The sequence below is a fragment of the Oratosquilla oratoria genome, chromosome 37 (assembly GCF_046742065.1).
Source record: "Oratosquilla oratoria isolate Oo_2021 chromosome 37, ASM4674206v1, whole genome shotgun sequence".
Lineage (NCBI taxonomy): Eukaryota > Metazoa > Arthropoda > Malacostraca > Stomatopoda > Squillidae > Oratosquilla > Oratosquilla oratoria.
This window is the reverse complement of record NC_134813.1, coordinates 4,397,976-4,415,241: the sequence shown is the minus strand read 5'-3', so window position 1 is coordinate 4,415,241 and position 17,266 is coordinate 4,397,976. Positions and strand designations below refer to the sequence as shown.

The window sequence follows — 17,266 nt, the reverse complement described above, 5'->3', positions numbered from 1 at the left end:
CTAGTAACCCCTATCATACTTCTCAGACACCTCATCTCAAACACATTCAAACTCCTTCTCTCTTCTCTTATGTTCTATGTTTCTGCCTCATACAGTGCTGTTGGCACAATCACTCCTTCATACAGTCTCCTCTTAGCATCCATTCCCAAATGTCTATTCCTCATTACACTCTTTAATCCACCAAGGCATTTACTCGCTTCTCTCAATCTACATTCTACCTCCACCTTCACTCCACCTTTTCCTGCCACATTTGCACCCAAGTATCTAAAACTATCCACTTCCTCCAGTCGCTCTCCCTTAATGCTCACTTCCAGTCTACTGCCATTTTCACCCCTTGTACATCTCATCACCTTACTTTTACCCACATTTATCTTCAGCTTTCTTCTATCACATACTCTCCCAAACTCTGCCACCAACTTCCTCAATCCCTCCTCCGATCCTGCCACAAGCGCAGTGTCGTCCGCAAACAACAGCTGGCTCACCTCCCACTTTTCTCCATTTTCTTTAACCATCTCCAATCCCTGACCCACTACCCATGCGTTTACCTCTCACACCACTTCATCCATGTATAAGTTGAACAGCCAGGGTGACATAACGCATCCTTGATGAAGTCCCACCTTTACCTCGAACCACTCACTCTCTCTATTTCCAATCCTGACACAAGCTCTAATACTCTCATAAAAACTCTTGACAGCTCTGAGAAGCTTTCCTCCTATCCTGTATATCTGCATAACCTCCCACAGTGCCTTTCTGTCTACCCAATCATAAGCCTTTTCCAGATCCATAAAAGCCCAAAAAACATCCTACCCCTTTCCTATAGCTTTCTCACATATCTGTCTTACCACAAAGATCTGATCTACACAACCTCTACCTGTCCTAAATCCACACTGTTCCTCACCAATTACTCCTTCTGTTCCTCTCCTAATCCTCTCAATCAAGATCCTCCCATAAGCCTTCCCAACTACACTTAACAAGCTAATCCCTTTGAAACTACTACATTCACACTTGTCCCCTTTTCCCTTGTAAAGAGGAACTATACAGGCACTCCTCCAGTCCTCCGGCACACTACCCTCTCTCCAGCAAACATTAAATAACCTCACCAGCCAGTCCACCATCACTGTACCTCCCTTTATCAGACATTCTGCATGGCATCCATCCAGACCAGGTGCCTTACCTGCTTTCATCATCTCAACAACTGCCTTTCCCCCACTTCCTTATTTCTCCTCCATTCTCCTCACTCATCACTCTCATTTTCTTCGCATTTCCCACTGCAGCTATCTTTCCCTCCCTATCCTCCTTCACATTTAGCAACTCCCTAAAATACTCTGCCCATCTTCCCCTTACTGCCTTCTCTTCCATTATCATCTCTCCATCTGCACCTTTTACCTTTTCTTCTCTACTTGATTTGCCTCCTCTTCCTCTCTTAATTTCTTTCCAAAACATCTTTTTATTACTTTTAAAATTTTCTGTCATACTCTTACCCCATTTCACATCTGCTCTCCTCTTTGCCTCCTTTACCTTTTGCTTTACTTCTCTTTTCTTTTCTTTGTACCTCTCATATGACTCCCACGTCCTATTTTGTAACCAATCTGTGAAAGCTCGCTTCTTCTCTTCTACAACCTTCTTTGTTTCCTCATCCCACCATTCACTACCCTTTCTTCTATTTCCCCCTGTCCTTCTTGTTCCACACACCATCCTTGCACACTTTACGACTCCCTCCTTGAACCATCCCCATTCCTCCTCCACACCCAGCTCCACTCTATCCTTTACTTCCTCCCACTCCTCCTTCAGCTTCTTTTCGTACTCCTTGTCAGATCTATAATTTCATTTATTAGTTCTGTAATCTCTTGATTTCTTAGAATATATTTATACCTTGTTTCCCTTTCCAAATCTATACCTTTACCTAGTATTCTACCTTTTGCAAACCCAGAAAAACCAATAGTATCTTCATACCTTTGATTCCTTTGTGGCATTTCCATATTACACCTCTTTTTATTTGGGCGGGGGGATGGCATCTACTGGCAATTCAATCCTGATCACATCTAGTCTTCTTTTCATTGGTTCACCATATTTTTGTCTTCACTATCCTCCATTTTAAATTGTTACCACTAGACAATCTCCTTGACAGTGGTGCACGGGATTCGAAACCGCTGCATCTGGACCCAAACTTCCAAGACACCCGGCTTTTCCAGATGCGGTGGGTTCGAATCCCGTGCGCCACTGTCAAGGAGATTGTCTGATTGATGTCGCTGTTCACTAGCGAATTTCTCATATTGTTACCACTAATTGAATTTACTCTAATAAATCATTTCAGTCACTTGATAAGCAAAGCACCCTTGTCCCAATACAATACCAATCTAGGCGTTTCCTCCAACTTATCGAAAAAGTGCTGTACTCCAGAGCTTGTTCTAGACATCCGTTCCAGACAGTGATTTGTTGGTGTATGTACCTAGTTGTATCTTACAGGAAGGGGAGCTATGCTCTTGCTGTCCTGTCTTTGTATCTCTCCATATCTAGTTTGCTCTTAAATTCTTGTATTGTTTTTGCACACACTCTTGTTCCGTTTAATATATTCCATATTCCACCACTCTGTGGGGAAAGCTGTTCTTTTTCAGGTCTCTTCTATAATTGTCCTTTTTGAACTTCTTTACATGTCCACTTGTATTTACCTAGTTGTATTTTACGGGACAGGAGCTATGCTCGTTGTGACCCGTTTTTGTATCTCTCCACATCCAGTTTAGTTTTAAACTCGTGTATAGTTCTGGCATTTACTATTTCACTCTTCAGCCCGTTCCAGACATTGATCACTCTGTGTGGGAAACTGTTCTTTTTCAGGTCTCTTCTGTAACTGTCTTTCTTTAATTTCTTTGTGTGTCCTCTTATTTCTCTTTTGCCCCATTTTAATAGGTCATCTCTATCAAGAACTTCCATCCCCTTCATAATTCTGAAAATGGTCAACAAGTCGCCTCTTTCCCTTATCTGCTCTAATGTTGACAGCTGTAATTTTTCCAATCTTTGTTCATATGTCAAATTTGATAGTGTGGGTGCCATCTTTATTGCCGCTTTTTGGATTCTTTCAAATTTCTTTGTGTTTTTCTATTTGCTAGATGCCCACATTGATATAGCATATTCTAATTTCAGTCTTATTAATGTAACAATTAATTTCTTAGACATCTCCTCATCCATGTAATTGAAGGCCGCTTTCATTGATCTTAATAAATTGTAGGTCTCTCCAAATAACTTGTTTATATGTTTGTCGGGTGTCAAGTCACTTGAGATGATTACTCCTAGGTCCCTCTCAGAGTTTACTTTCTTTACTACTTTGTTTCCCATCATATATTTTCCCGAAACTCTAGTTTTGTCTTTTCCAAATTCCATTATGCTACATTTCTTGATGTTGAAATTCATCTCATATTTCTGGCTCCATTCCCATACTTTGTACAGGTCATCTTGTAGCAATCTGCATTCTTCTTCTGTCTTTGATCTCTTGAGTAATTTAGCATCATCAGCAAAAAAATTCATGTAACAATTTACACCTTTGTCCATATCATTTATGTATATGGTAAACATTAAAGGAGCTGAAACAGAGCCTTGTGGGATGCCACTTTTTACATCTTCCCATTTCGAATTTTTGTCTCTAAGTACCACTCTCATTTTTCTCCCAGTTAAGAAGTCCTTCATCCATTCCAACAGTTTGCCTTGAATTCCTCCTATTTTTTCAATTTTGCTTATTAATTTTTTGTGTGGTACCTTGTCAAATCCAGGAAGGCGCAGTCTGCCCATTCATCTCTTTCTTGTATTATTTCAATTAGTCTTGAGTAAAAGCAGATTAGATTGGTGGTGCACAATCTTCCACTTCTAAAACCAAATTGTTTGGGGTTTATTATTTTGTTTTCTTCCAAATGTTTGGTCCATCTGCTCCTGATAATCTTTTCACATATTTTTGCTACTGTGTTTGAGAGGGACACTGGTCTAAACTTTGTAGGATCTTCCCTCTTTCCTCCTTTGTGTATTGGTACTATGTTTGCATCTTTCCAATCTTGTGGTACCTTTCCCTCTTTGAATGAGAAGTCTATTATCTTGTGTATTTTATCTATCAGTTTGTACACTCTTTCAATATCCAATTTGCAATTTCATCTGGTCCATGCGACTTTGTGACATCTAGGCTTTTTATTTGGTCTCTTATTTCCCTTTGTGTTATTTTTATTTCTTTCATCAAGGGTGAACTTTCCAATTGTTCATCCTCCCAGAGTTGAGAGCTCTCAATTGTAAAGACAGATCTGAAATGTTTTATCATAACTTCTGCCATCTCTGTGTTCTGTGTACTCTATCTCCTTCACACAATTTAACTGTATCATGCTTGTCTTTTAGTTTGTCATTTACATATCTGTGAAAGAGTTTTGGTTGATCCTTACATTTGTCTATAATATCCCTTTCATATTCTTTTTTTTTCTCTCCTGCGTATGTGTACATATTCATTTCTAAATTTTTTATATGTTTGCCATTTGGATGTTTTTCTATCTTCCATTTTTTTTCACACTTTATCTCTCCTGGCTTTAGCCTCACTACATCTTTTGTTAAACCAACATTTTATATAAATCTCTTTTTGTTTCTTTTTTGGTACATGTTTGTTGACTCCCTCTTTGTAATTTTCTTTAAATATGTTCCATTTGTCTTCTATGTTTGTTTCCTCTTTTGAGAACCTATCCCCATTTCCTTAGCTTTACAAAGTCCGTTTTGTTGTACATAAATCTTCCTTCTCTATGTTTATCATTTCTGTCTGTATTGTTTTGTTCTTTTAACCCCTTCGATATGATGACGCCTTCGTAGGCGTCATGAGGAGCAAGTGGGTACGCAAAAATGCCGATGTCGGCGTCTTGATTATACATATTAAAGTTGTACCTGCGTGATCCCCATACTCTGTAAACTGGCTTCATCATATTTTCTATGGTTATCAAAATTCACGAGTGAAAGAGAATGACCAATACAGCGGTAACTTTATTTTTTATAATGTGAGTATTATGAAGCAACATCGCACGTCTGGCAGCTAATGCTGCCCGCGAGATTTTGGCCCGTAGTGAAGGGGTTGATTAAAACTCTATTAGTATATGGTCACTCTTTCCAATTGGTGTTTTATATTCTATTCTGTTTACAATGTCTGGTTCAGAAGTCAATATTAGGTCTATTTTTGATGGTTCCTCATTATTCCTATATCTAGTATTTTCCTTAACCCATTGTGTTAGAGTATATTCAATGGTCATATTTAGTAGCGTGTTGCTCCAGAGTTCATCTCCCCCTTTAACTGTCATTTCTTCCCAAATTATGTCTGTGTTAAAATCGCCCATGATTACTATGTTTCCACCTTCTTTCAGTACCTCGTTTAGCACCTTTATTGTTTCTTCCAATAATTTGGAATGTTCACTATCTGACCATGCAGGGGTTTTTGGTGGTACATACACTACTACAATTTTTCTGCTTTTCATCTTTTTGTTGTAAATTTTAATCATAATTAATTCCATATTGCCCTGACCTTCAATAATCTTTGTCACATTTAGCCATTTTTTAGTCAATATCATTACACCTCCTCCTCACTTTTCAGTTCTGTTTTTCACCCAATGGTTATATAGACCATGTCCCACTATGCTTGTTAATAGCGGTCCTTTCAATTTTGTCTATACTATGCCCATGATGTCAGGTTTTTCTGTTTCTAGATAGTCGTTTAATTCGTTTATCCCAGAGATCATACTGTCAATGTTTGTGTATGCCACTTTTATTTTCGTGTTTTCTTTTATTTTTTTATTTAGGTTTCCATTTTCTTGATATACAATTTTTTTAGTCTCAAATCCAGCACACTCCAAAACAACTTGTTTTTTTCCGACTCTGTTCTCTTTTCCTTCCTATCATTTGCTGCTATTCTAAGCGCTTCGTCAATCATTTCCTTTTGTATTCTTATATTTTTAAATTTCTCACTATTTGCCAGTTTGACCACTTTTGATAATACTTCCTCTGCCATCATTTGTGTCCTTAGTTTTATTTCTAAAGGTTTATCATGTTTATCTTTAGAGTATTTACCTATCCTGTGAATTTCATCGATTTCTTTAACTAGGTCTTGATCTTCATCCTGTATTTCTTTCAGAATTTCTTTGACTAGTTCCTTCTCCTCCTTTTCTTTTTGGTATCTATACATATCATGTTTTTCTTGTATGCCATGGATGACAATGCACTTTCCTTTGTCAGCTGTGTCTCTCACCAGGTTTTCCTTTTCTTTTATTACTTTTATAACTGTATATTTTGTATTTTCTTCCATTTGCTCTTTAATATTTTTCTGAAAGATATTTCTTGATTTTCCTGTCCTTTTCTCCACTGATTTTTTATTTCAATTAGGTCTGTTTCTTTGACTCTGCTACTTTACCGTACTTTACCAGTCACTACTTTCAACTGTTCTTTAATATCCTTTTTTAGTTCCTCATTTTTATTTTTATCCTCATTTTTCAATTTTTCATTTTCTCTCTTTAGACTGTCTATTTCACTTTTTAGGTCACTCAATTCTTTTATGGTTTGTTCATTGCTTTTTCGTAATGTAATCAGTTCTTTATGCACAGCTCGGTAATCGAATTTCAGGTCTATAATTTCTTCCATCAGTTCGCTTACTTCCCGATTTCTTAGTGCACTACTGTACCTGCTTTCTTTGTTTAATCAAGATTTCTTCCTATTTCACTTGAATTTCTATGGAAACCAGAAAAAACATTACCTTCCCACCATGGATTTTTCCTTGGAGTATCCATTGCACAGAGCCGCTTGGGTATCACACCTCTTGGACTTTCAACTGTAGTCACGTCTAATCCTCTTTTCATTGTTCTTTCTTCATTATCACTATCCTTTTCCATTTTTGCCAGAAACTATACAAGAAAAAAAAAACTGAACTGGAGATACACATTTACCAGTCACCCCAAGTAGCCATCACGCACAATAACAACAAGGTTTCATTCATTGCCGGCTGTGAAACCACTTCCGTACGCTTTGGTGTCTGGAACGCTTGTGTTTCTCGTATCCCAATTTAGTAAGTCTTCTCTATCAAGGACTTCCATGCCTTTCATAATATTGTAGATGGTCAACAAGTCACCTCTTTCTCTTTGTTCCAGTCGGTAATTCCAATTTTAACAATCTTTCTTCATATGAGTTTTGATAGTTCTGGGGCCATGTTTGTAGTTGCTCCCTGGGTTCTCTCAATCTTCTTTATATATATATTTTTTTTGTACTGGGTGACCATAGTGTCACTGCATACTCCAATATAGGCCTTTTCAATGTGACTAGTATTTTCTTTACCATTTCTTCATCCAAGTAGGTAAAAGCCACTTTTATTGATCTTAGCAAGTTGTAGGTTTTGCTGACAATTTTGTTTTTATGTTTATCAGGGGACATATCTTTTGTGATGATCATTCCCTGTCTTTTTCAGATCCCTCTTTCTTTACTTCTTTTACACCAATTTTATATCGTCCTGATATCCTTTTTCACTTTTTCCAAATTCTATTATACATTTTTTTATGTTGAATTCCACTTCCCACTTCTGACTCCATTCCCAAATCCTGTTCAGATCTCTTCATAGTGAGTCACAGTCTGTTTCAGTACTCTAACAATTTTTAATCATCTGCAAAGAAGCTCATGTAATATTCCACACCCTTGTCCATGTCATTCACATAAATAGTAAACATTATTGGAGCCAATACTGATCCTTTTAGAACTCCACTAATTACTTCTTCCCAAGTAAAAGTCTTATTTCTGATTACTACCCTCATTTTTTTTTTTTTTTTTTTTTTTTTTTTAATGCAAAAATTCCTCCATACATTTCAATAGTTTGCCTTGTATCTCTTGTATGGTTTCCAGTTTTCTTAATAGTTTTTTTTTTTTTGTGAGGGACTTTATCAAAAGCTTTTTGTAGATCTAGGAAAGCACAGTCAGCCCATCCGTCCCTTTCTTGTATTCTAACTAGTAGTCTTGAGTAAAAGCAGATCAAATTAGTGGTACATGATCTTCCCTGTCTAAATCCAAATGGTCTCAGATTCAATATATTATCCTCCAGATGTTTTATCCATCTACTTTTTATAACTTTTTTCACATATTTTAGCTACTGTGCTTGTAAGGGAATCCAGTCTATAATTTGTTGGGTCTTCCTTATTTCATCCTCTGTAAATTGATACAATATCAGCATTTTTCCAGTCTTCTGGCATTTTTCCTTCTTTGAGCGAGCAATTTATTATGTTGTATATTTTGTCTGCTAGTTCTTCTTTACATTCTTTTAATATCCAATTTGCTATTCCATCTGGGCTGTGCAATTTCCTGACATTGAGGTTTGTTATTTGATCCATTATTTCTTTCCGTGTTACTATTATTTCCTTCATGTGGGGGATTTCACTTCTCTCCCTTCAACCCAATATATTTTTTCTCTAGTGAAAACTGACTTGAAGTGTTTGCACATAACTTCAGCCATTTTGGTAGCTTCTGTGTATTCTGTGTCCTTTTGGAGGTAGTTTTACTATTTCCTGTTTGTTTGTTAGTTTCCCATTTACATATAGAATAGCTTTGGCTGATCCTTACATTTTTCCATTATGTCTTTCTCATAGTTACATTTTTCTTTCCTGAGTATTTTTACATATTTGTTCCTTTGATTAACATATAATTGCTACTTTCTAGGTTTTCTGTCTTTTCTCCATCTCTTCCAAGCTTTGTCTCTTTACCTTTTGCTTTGCTGCACCTTCTATTAAACCAGCACTTCATGTACATGTTTTCCTGTTTTTCCTTTGGGACATATTTATCTGCTCCTTTATAGATCTTCATCGGAATCATCCATTTTTCTTCCACTTGTGTTTCTTCTTTGTAGAAGTTTTCCCAGCTCACTTTAAGAATAGTATGTGGTCACTTCGCAATTGGTGTCTTGTATTCAATTTTGTCTACTATTTCAGGTTCTAAATAATAAATCTAGTCTTGATGGTTCTTCATTATTTCTAAATCTAGTGATTTCCTTTACTCATTGCATCATTGTATGTTCCATAGTCATGTCGAATAATATATTTCCCCATTGATCCTCTCCACCTTTCACTGTCATCTCTTTCCAACATTTTTTTTTTGTAATTAAAGTCACCCATGAGTACTGCATTACTTCCATCCTTCAGCATCTCATTTAAATAAGATTTCATATCTAACATTTTGAAGTAATCTTTCTCCAAGACCCTGTTTTTGGGGGCACATAAATCACTGCAAATTTTCTGCTTTTCCTGTCATTGTCTTCAACTTTTATTGTGATGATCTACCCAGTTCTTTCCATATATAACTTTTGTCACATTTAGGTTTTTCTTAACCAGGAACATGACTCCACTTTGTTTCTCCTCCCTATTTCTAACCCAGTGATTATAATCCCTGTCGAACACTGGTACTAGTGGACCTCTTAATTTTGTCTCCACAATTCTCATTATGTCTGGTTTTGCTTCTGACAGGTTATCGTTAAGTTCTTTCAATCCTGAGATCAATCCATTTATGTTGGTATACGCTGATTTTAATTTTCTACATCTCATTCTCTGAACCTTTCATTCCCCCCTTGAGTGTACAATTTTTTTCAGTCTCATATCTAACACTCTCCAATAGAACTGCATTATCTCAATCTCTGCTCTCTTCTCTCTTTTTTTTTTTTTTTTTTTTTTTTTTAAAGCCTCATTTCTTAATTTCTAATTTTTTCCCTTTCCTCATCATTCATATTTCTTTTTGTCCATATGTTTTTATAATGTTCACTTTTTGCTAATTTTATGTTCTTGCTAAGATTTCTTCCACTGCCATTTATGTCCTATCTTTGGTGGTTAATTCTTTCCTTCTACATAACCATTTTGTGCACTCCCTCTATTTCCTTCTCTATTTCTTGCTCATTATCCTGTACTACTTTTAGAATATTTCTTGGCAATTCTTTGTTATCATTTTCTCTCAGGAACCAATTTTGGTTATGTTTTCCTTTAGACTATAAATTACAGTACTATACTTTTTTTTTTTTTTTTTTTGTCTTCCCTATCTCTTACTAGGTTTTCTTTTTGTTTAATTACCTTGATAACTGCATCTTTGGCCTTCTCCTGCATCTGTTGATGAACTATTTCTTTGAAAATTACCTTATCTTCTTCCTTGTCTTTTTTCCAATCATTCCCGAGTTGCTGTAATTCATTTTATCCTATGTTTATCCCACTTCCATGGTCATTGCCTTAATTTTTTCCTCTACTTCTTTCCTTATGGTCTCATTATTTGTGTTTTCATTATTTTATATATATATATATATATATTTTTTTTTCACCTTTCAACTCGGACAATTCTTTAATTTGATTGTTTATTTTTTTAAATGAGTCACTTCCTTGTTTAAATCTTTATTAGTCTTCCATAGTTTGATTGTTTCTTGCTTCCATGAATCATTCATATTTCTCATATCCCTCTCTGTCTATAATTCTACTAAAGAGTCTTCTTTTGTACCCACTGAATCCAGAAACTTTTTGGTACCTCTTGGTGATCTAAAATCTAGATTTATATATTGTTTCATTACACCGGTAGCCAACTCTGTGTATCTGTTTACATTTGAACATAACGAACGGCCATCTTGGGGCCCCTCTGACCCATCAACAATTTCCTTCATTTTACTTCAATTTTGCACTTTTTACATTATGATTTAACCATTTTGGGTATTCATGAGCACTCCCCCTCCCATATATTACACTCTAGGTATTCTATAATTGTAGCACTGTTGTGACGTTCCGTAATTCACGTATTTCTCAGGAACACCAAATTATGTGTGTTGTCACTACAACAAATGACGACTGTATTTACCTAGTTGTATTTTACGGGAAGGGGAGCTATGCTCGTGGTGTCCCACCTTTGTATCTCGCAGTGTCTAGTTTGCTTTTAAACTCATGAATGGTTTTTGCGCATACTATTTCATTATCCAGTTTGTTCCAAGTGTCCACTACTCTATGTGGAAAACTATTTTTCTTCATTCTCTTCCATAGTTATGTTTTTTTATTTTCTTTCCATGTCCTCTTCTGTTTCTCTTGTCCCAGTGTAGGTCCTCTCTATCAAGTATCTCTGTGCCTTTCATGATTCTGTAGATGGTCAGTAGGTCACCTCTCTTCTTTGCTCCAGCGTCAGTAACTCCAGCTTAGCCAATCTCTCCTCATATGATAGGTTTGCAAGTGCAGGTGCCATTTTTGTTGCTGCTCTCTGGATTCTATTTTCTTTATATTCTTTTTGGTACTGGGTGACCACAATGTCACCGCATACTCTAGTCTAGGCCTTATCAATGTAACCAATATTTTTTTTATCCTATCTTCGTCCAAGTATGCAAATGCCACTTTTATTGATCTTAGCAAGTTATAAGCCTCCCCGACAATTTTGTTAATCTGTTTATCATAGGACAAGTCATTTGTGATAATTACCCCCAAAATCTTTTTCAGATCCTGCCTTCTTTACCTCCTTGGTTCCAATTGTATATTTTCGTGATATTCTGTTTTTGCTTTTTCCAAACTCCATTATGCTACACTTAGTATTAAAGTCCACTTCCCATTTCTGACTCCAGTTCCATACCTTATTCAGGTCTTCCTGCAGTGTTTCACAGGCCTTATCAGTTTCTACTTTCCTTAACAGTTTGGCGTCATCTGCAAAGAAGCTCATGTAACATTTCTGAAAAAGATCTTGGAGTGATGATTGGAAAGGACATGAAACCTGATAAGCATATAAATAAAATATTCGGAGAAACCTACAATTTATTGAGGTCAATCAAAGTGGCATTTACTTATATGGATGAAGAAATGATAAAGACCAAAACTTGAGTACGCAGCATCACTATGGACACCCAGTACCAAAAAGAATATTAAGAAACTAGAAAGATTACAAAGAGCGACAACCAAACTAGCACCGACTCTCGCCGAACTAACATATGAGCAAAGACTATACAAACTGAACCAACCAACTCTGGAACAAAGAAGAGAAAGAGGAGATTTGCTGACTATCTACAGAATAATGAAATGAATGGAAGTTTTAGACAGGAATGACCTGTTAGTGTGGGACAACGATAAAATGAGAGGACACGGAAAAAAACTGAAAAAAGATAGTTATAGAAAAAACTTGAAAAGGAACAGTTTCCCACACAGAGCGATTAATACATGGAACAAATTAGACAACAAAACAGTATGTGCAAACACTATACAAGATTTTAAGATAAAACTTGATGCGGAGAGATACAAAGACGGGTCACCACGAGCATAGCTCCCCTCCCGTATATTACAACTAGGTAAATACAACCTTGTCCATGTCATTCACATAAATATCAAACATTATTGGTGCCAATACAGATTCTTGTGGTACTCCACTGATCACCTCTTTCCAATCTGAATATTTTTCTCTGAGCACTACTCTCATCTTTCTACCAGTCAGGAAGTCCTCCATCCATTTTAGTAGGTTCCCTTGTATTCCTCCTATGTGTTCCAGTTTTTTTAGTAATTTTCTGTGTGGTACTTTGTCAAAAGCTTTTTGCAAGTCTAGGAAAGCACAATCAGCCCATCCATTTCTTTCTTGCACTATGTCTATTAGTCTTGAGTAGAAGCATATTAACCACTTCCATACGGTGACGCCTACGTAGGCGTCATGAGGAGCAAGTGGGTACACGATGATGCTGATGTCAGCGTCTTGATTATATTTATTGTAGTCGTACCTATGTAACCTCCATTCTCTCTAAACTGGCTTCATCATATTTTCTATGGTTATCAAAATTCACGGGTGAAAGAGACTGAACGATTGAGCACTGACTTTATTTTTCATAATGCGATTATTATGACGCAACATCGCACGTCGGGCAGCTAATGCTGCCAGATTTGTGATGTGCCTCGGAGTGAAGAGGTTAAGTTTGTGGTGCATGATTCTTCCTTGTCTGAACCCAAATTGTCTTGGGTTGTTGTTGTCGTTCCCTAGACTGTCTGAGCAGTCCCGTCTCCCCAAGGAATGCCACAGCCGAAACTGGGTTTTCCCACAAATCCTTTATAGAGTGTATGTTATGTTGTTTGCGTGCATGATTGTGTATAATGCAGTCTTCCATTATGTGTTGTATGGTATGGGGTGAAGTGTTACATCCTGGGCAGCTGATCACAATGCGGTCATCCAGCCTCTTCTGGTAGCTTAGAAGTGCTGGGTGGTGGCCGCACCGCAGTCTGGCCAAGTGGACTCTGTCCTTTCATGGGAGAGAGGATTCAGAAGGGTGGATATCAGGGGGTCTGGCATGCAGCAGTGTGTTAATGGAGCGGTGAGTGATATGATTATGAATATGTTTCCGGAGGCTGGTATTTGGTGGTTGTGGAGGAAGAGAAGAGAGTATCTGTGTGTGATACAGGTCTTTGGGTGTTGTTTTAATGTTTCTTGGTGTGTGTGGGTGTTCTGCTATGTAGTATTTTACCTAGTTGTATTTACCTAGTTGTATTTTGCGGGAAGGGGAGCTATGCTCGTGTTGTCCCGCCATTGTATCTCTCAGTGTCTAGTTTGCTTTTAAACTCGTGAATGGTTTTTGCGCCATTCACGAGTTTAAAAGCAAACTAGACACTGAGAGAGTAGTGTAGCAGGTGTGATGTGTTTGTGGTGGCTGCGGCAAGTGTTCGTGTGCCTCTCATGTCGAGGTGGTCCTTGATTTTGAGGACTTTTGTTTCATGGTGTAAATGGTCTGTAGGTGTTGTATTTGTGCAGCCTGTAATTGTTTTTAGGGCTTTGTTTTGTATGATTTGAAGGGTGTTGTGGTGTGTCTCACTGAGATTAGGAGCCCATGCAGGACTCGAATAATTCATCACTGAGCGTATGCATTGTTTGTGTATTGTTGTATTAGTTTCTTTGTTTTGTCCAAATGTTGTTCCAGCGATTGACTTAAGTGTGTTAAGTCTAGGTGTGCATTTGTTTTTTATGTTTGTGATGTGTTGTTTGAAAGACATGGATGTATCGTATGTTACACCAAGAATTTTCGGTGTGTTTGTGTGTGGTATTAGAGTGTTGTTGATGTAGAGATGAGGTATGTATTTGTGTTCTATTGTCCAGTTGGTGAGAAGTGTTGCTGTAGATTTGGTTGGAGCTATTTTGAGTCTGTGATGAACCATGTGTTGAGTGTATCAAGGTATGGCTGGATTATTTCTGCAGCTTTCTCTGTGTTACAATGTGTGCATGTGATTGTTATGTTGTGTGCGTAGGAAGAGATTTGTATTTCTGAGGTGTCTGGTGTGGGTAAGTCATGCATGTATAGATTAAAGAGTGTGGGGGATAGAACAGAGCCCTGTGGTACTCCATTCTTAATGTTTCTGATGTGCGATGATTGGCCATTATATGACACATAAGCATTCCTACCTGCCAGATAATTGGCCAGCCATCTTTTGGTGTTATTGTGCATGTCTGTGTTATATATTTTATTTGTTAGGTTGTGGCGGGGGATAGCATCAAAAGCTTTACTAATGTCTAATGTTATAAGAAGTGTTCTGTGGTGGGGCCTATCTGAATTGATGCCATCTAAAATTCTTTGTGTGACGTTTATCAGGAGTGTTTGTGGAGTGTTGTGGCCTAAAACCGTGTTGTGAGTCAGCAAGGGGAATATGTGGTGTGACAAGTTTAAGTATTAGGCATTCAGTGACTTTAGAGGGGGTGCAGAGAAGTGTGATTGGGTGGTGCGATGTTGGGATTGTTGGGTCTTTGTTCGGTTTTGGAATGGTGATTATTCTACCATGCTTCCAGATGTCGGGTATAGTGTTGTGTGAATAGCTGTAGTTTGCAATGTTTGTGAGTGTGTGTATACCTTGTGGTCCAATGTGTTTTAGGTGGATGTTACTTATGTTATCAGGGCCACAGGCAGATGAGTGCTTGAGATTATGTATTATGTGTTTTGTCTGACTGTCTATGAAGGGTGTATAGTCTGACTCTGTGGGAAAGTCTTTCTTATGTCGAATAGTGCGTCGGTCGTCAGGGTGAGAAGTGAGATGGCTTGTCTGTGCAAAATTATTTATGAATGTGTTTGCTTGTTGTCTGTTTGAGGGTAGATTGTCTGTTGTTGTGATTATTGCTGCGTGAGAGCGTGTAGTGTTACTGTTGGATAGTGTAATGCTGTCGAGTGTTTTGTACAATTTGCTGGTGTTTGTTTTGTGATCAAGTGAATTGATCAAGTTTTGCCAATTTTGTGTTTTTTGTTCGTGTATTTTATTGGCAATCACAGTGTTTAGTGTTTGTATTTGGTCTGCTATGTTTTGAGGGATAGGTGTGGGGGTATTGTGTTTAAGTGTGTCTCGTTGTCTGATGAGGCCTTGGATTTCTGGTGTGAAGTTGGGGTTGTGTGATTTTCTGTTGCCTCTAGGGATGTATCTCTTGTCTGCATTTTGTATGATTGTATTAAAAGTGTGCACAGCATTGTTTATGTTTGTGATTGAAGTACTGTTAAGTGTTTCAAAATGTTGTTCTGTCTCTTCAGTAAAAGCTTCCCAGTTAGCTCTCTTGTAATTGGTGTATGTGTCTGTGGCCAACTGGGGTGCATCTTGTTTTGGTGGTGGTGATGATTGGAAGGTGGTCAGAACCAAGGGTTCCGACCACTCTCCATGATGTTGTTGGGGTTAGGCAGGGGGAGCAGAAGGTGATATCAGGAGAGGAGGGAGTGTATAGGGCTTGGTGTGGGATATGTGTATGATTATGTGTGTTGTTCATGATAGTCAATGAGTCAAACTGAGTCTGTATATCAAGACCTCTGTCTGTGTCAGGGTTGTCGACATACCAGGCAGACGACTTGGCGTTGAAGTCACCACCCATGATCAGGTTGGGGATTGAGGCTAGTTGGCTAAATTGAGGCCTGAAGGTGTTTGGAACTGTGGGGGATGATTAGGGGGGAATGTATATGTTAACTATTGTCAGTGTTGATTTGTTGCCTGTGTGGATTCGAATGGATTGGATATCTGTAGTGTTATCTGTGGTAGGGAGGAGAATTTTGGTTGTGGCACTTGTGTCCACAAAACAGATGGAGTGGTGGATCAGGGTGATGAGTCCACCGCCATTGCTGTCGGTTCGGTCTTGTCTGATGGTGGTGTAATTATGAAATGATGGTGTTTTGTGTGAGTGTCTTAGTTTTGTTTCTTGTATAATTGCAATGTGTATGTTGTGTTGTTTAAGAAAGTGTTTGAGTTCATGTTTTTTCATGTTACTACCGTCAATGTTGTGTTGTAATATGTTGATGTTGTGTGTTCTGTATGTGTTGTATGTTGCCGTTTGGGGTTGAGGTTGGGGTGTTAATGGGGAAGGTATAGGATCTGGGTTAGAGGGGGGGAAAGGAGAGATTGGGGACAAAGGAAGGGGAGTACTGATTGGGGATAAGAGCTAAGGGAAATTGGGAGTGGGTAAGGGTACTGGCTGTGGTTGGGGAGGTGGGAGTGGGGTTACTGGAGGGCAGGTAGAACATGTCCAAGTGCTTGTGTATTGGTTTGTGTCAGCAAGTGTTGTACAAGTGAGGTGGGCCCAGTTTTTGCACATATTGTCTTGGGTTTATTATGTTGTTGCCTTCCAGATGTTTTACCCATCTATTCTTGATGGTTTTCTCACAAATTTTGGCTATAGTGCTTGTTAGTAATACTGGCCTATAGTTGGTGGGTTCTTCCTTGTTTCCTCCTTTATATATTGGTAGTACAATGTTAGCATTTTTCCAGTCTTTAGGTATCTTTCCTTCTTTGAGTGAGCTATTCATTATGTTGTGTATTTTGTCTGTTAGTTCTTTGCATTCCTTTAGAATCCAATTTGCAATACCATCCAGGCCATGTGATTTTCTGACGTCAAGTTTTGATAGGTGTTCGATATTTCTTTTTGTGTTGTAAACTCACTCATGTGGGGAGATTGCTTATTATCTTTGTCCCAATTTTGTATTTTCTCTCTTGTGAAGAGAGTATGTATGTGTATGTAGTGTGTTTGTCCTTTATAAAACAAGCTACTGTCTTGGTAATGTTCTTTTGAGTTCACAGTTTGTTGATTTAAGCTTGAAAATTAGATGTAACAGAGCTGGTATAACAGTTACACCATTTCATCTCATGAAATTCTGGTATAGCTGCAGTTAACATTGGTGTTGAAGCAAATTTATTGCAAGATTGGTTAAAGCATAAAATCATCTGATACAGTTGCATTGGTAGTGAAACAAGTGAAACATTCATTATAAGGTAGGTAATAAAAGTTATAACCTGGCTTGATATGTAACAGAATT

At 37.8% G+C, this 17,266-nt stretch overlaps 1 protein-coding gene across 2 annotated transcripts in view; it reads left to right on the top strand.

Annotated features, from left to right (window-relative positions):
• Positions 1-17,266, top strand: part of LOC143019507 (brefeldin A-inhibited guanine nucleotide-exchange protein 3) — a 659,822-nt gene that overhangs the window by 551,837 nt on the left and 90,719 nt on the right. Inside the window, exon 37 of one of the 2 annotated variants that reach the window (XM_076175181.1) lies at positions 11,665-11,801. The exons of the other annotated variant lie outside the window; for it this stretch is intronic. The gene's annotated coding sequence lies outside the window, so the exon portion shown is untranslated. Of the gene's footprint in view, positions 1-11,664; positions 11,802-17,266 lie in introns of those variants that run through there. 2 annotated transcript variants of the gene reach the window in all.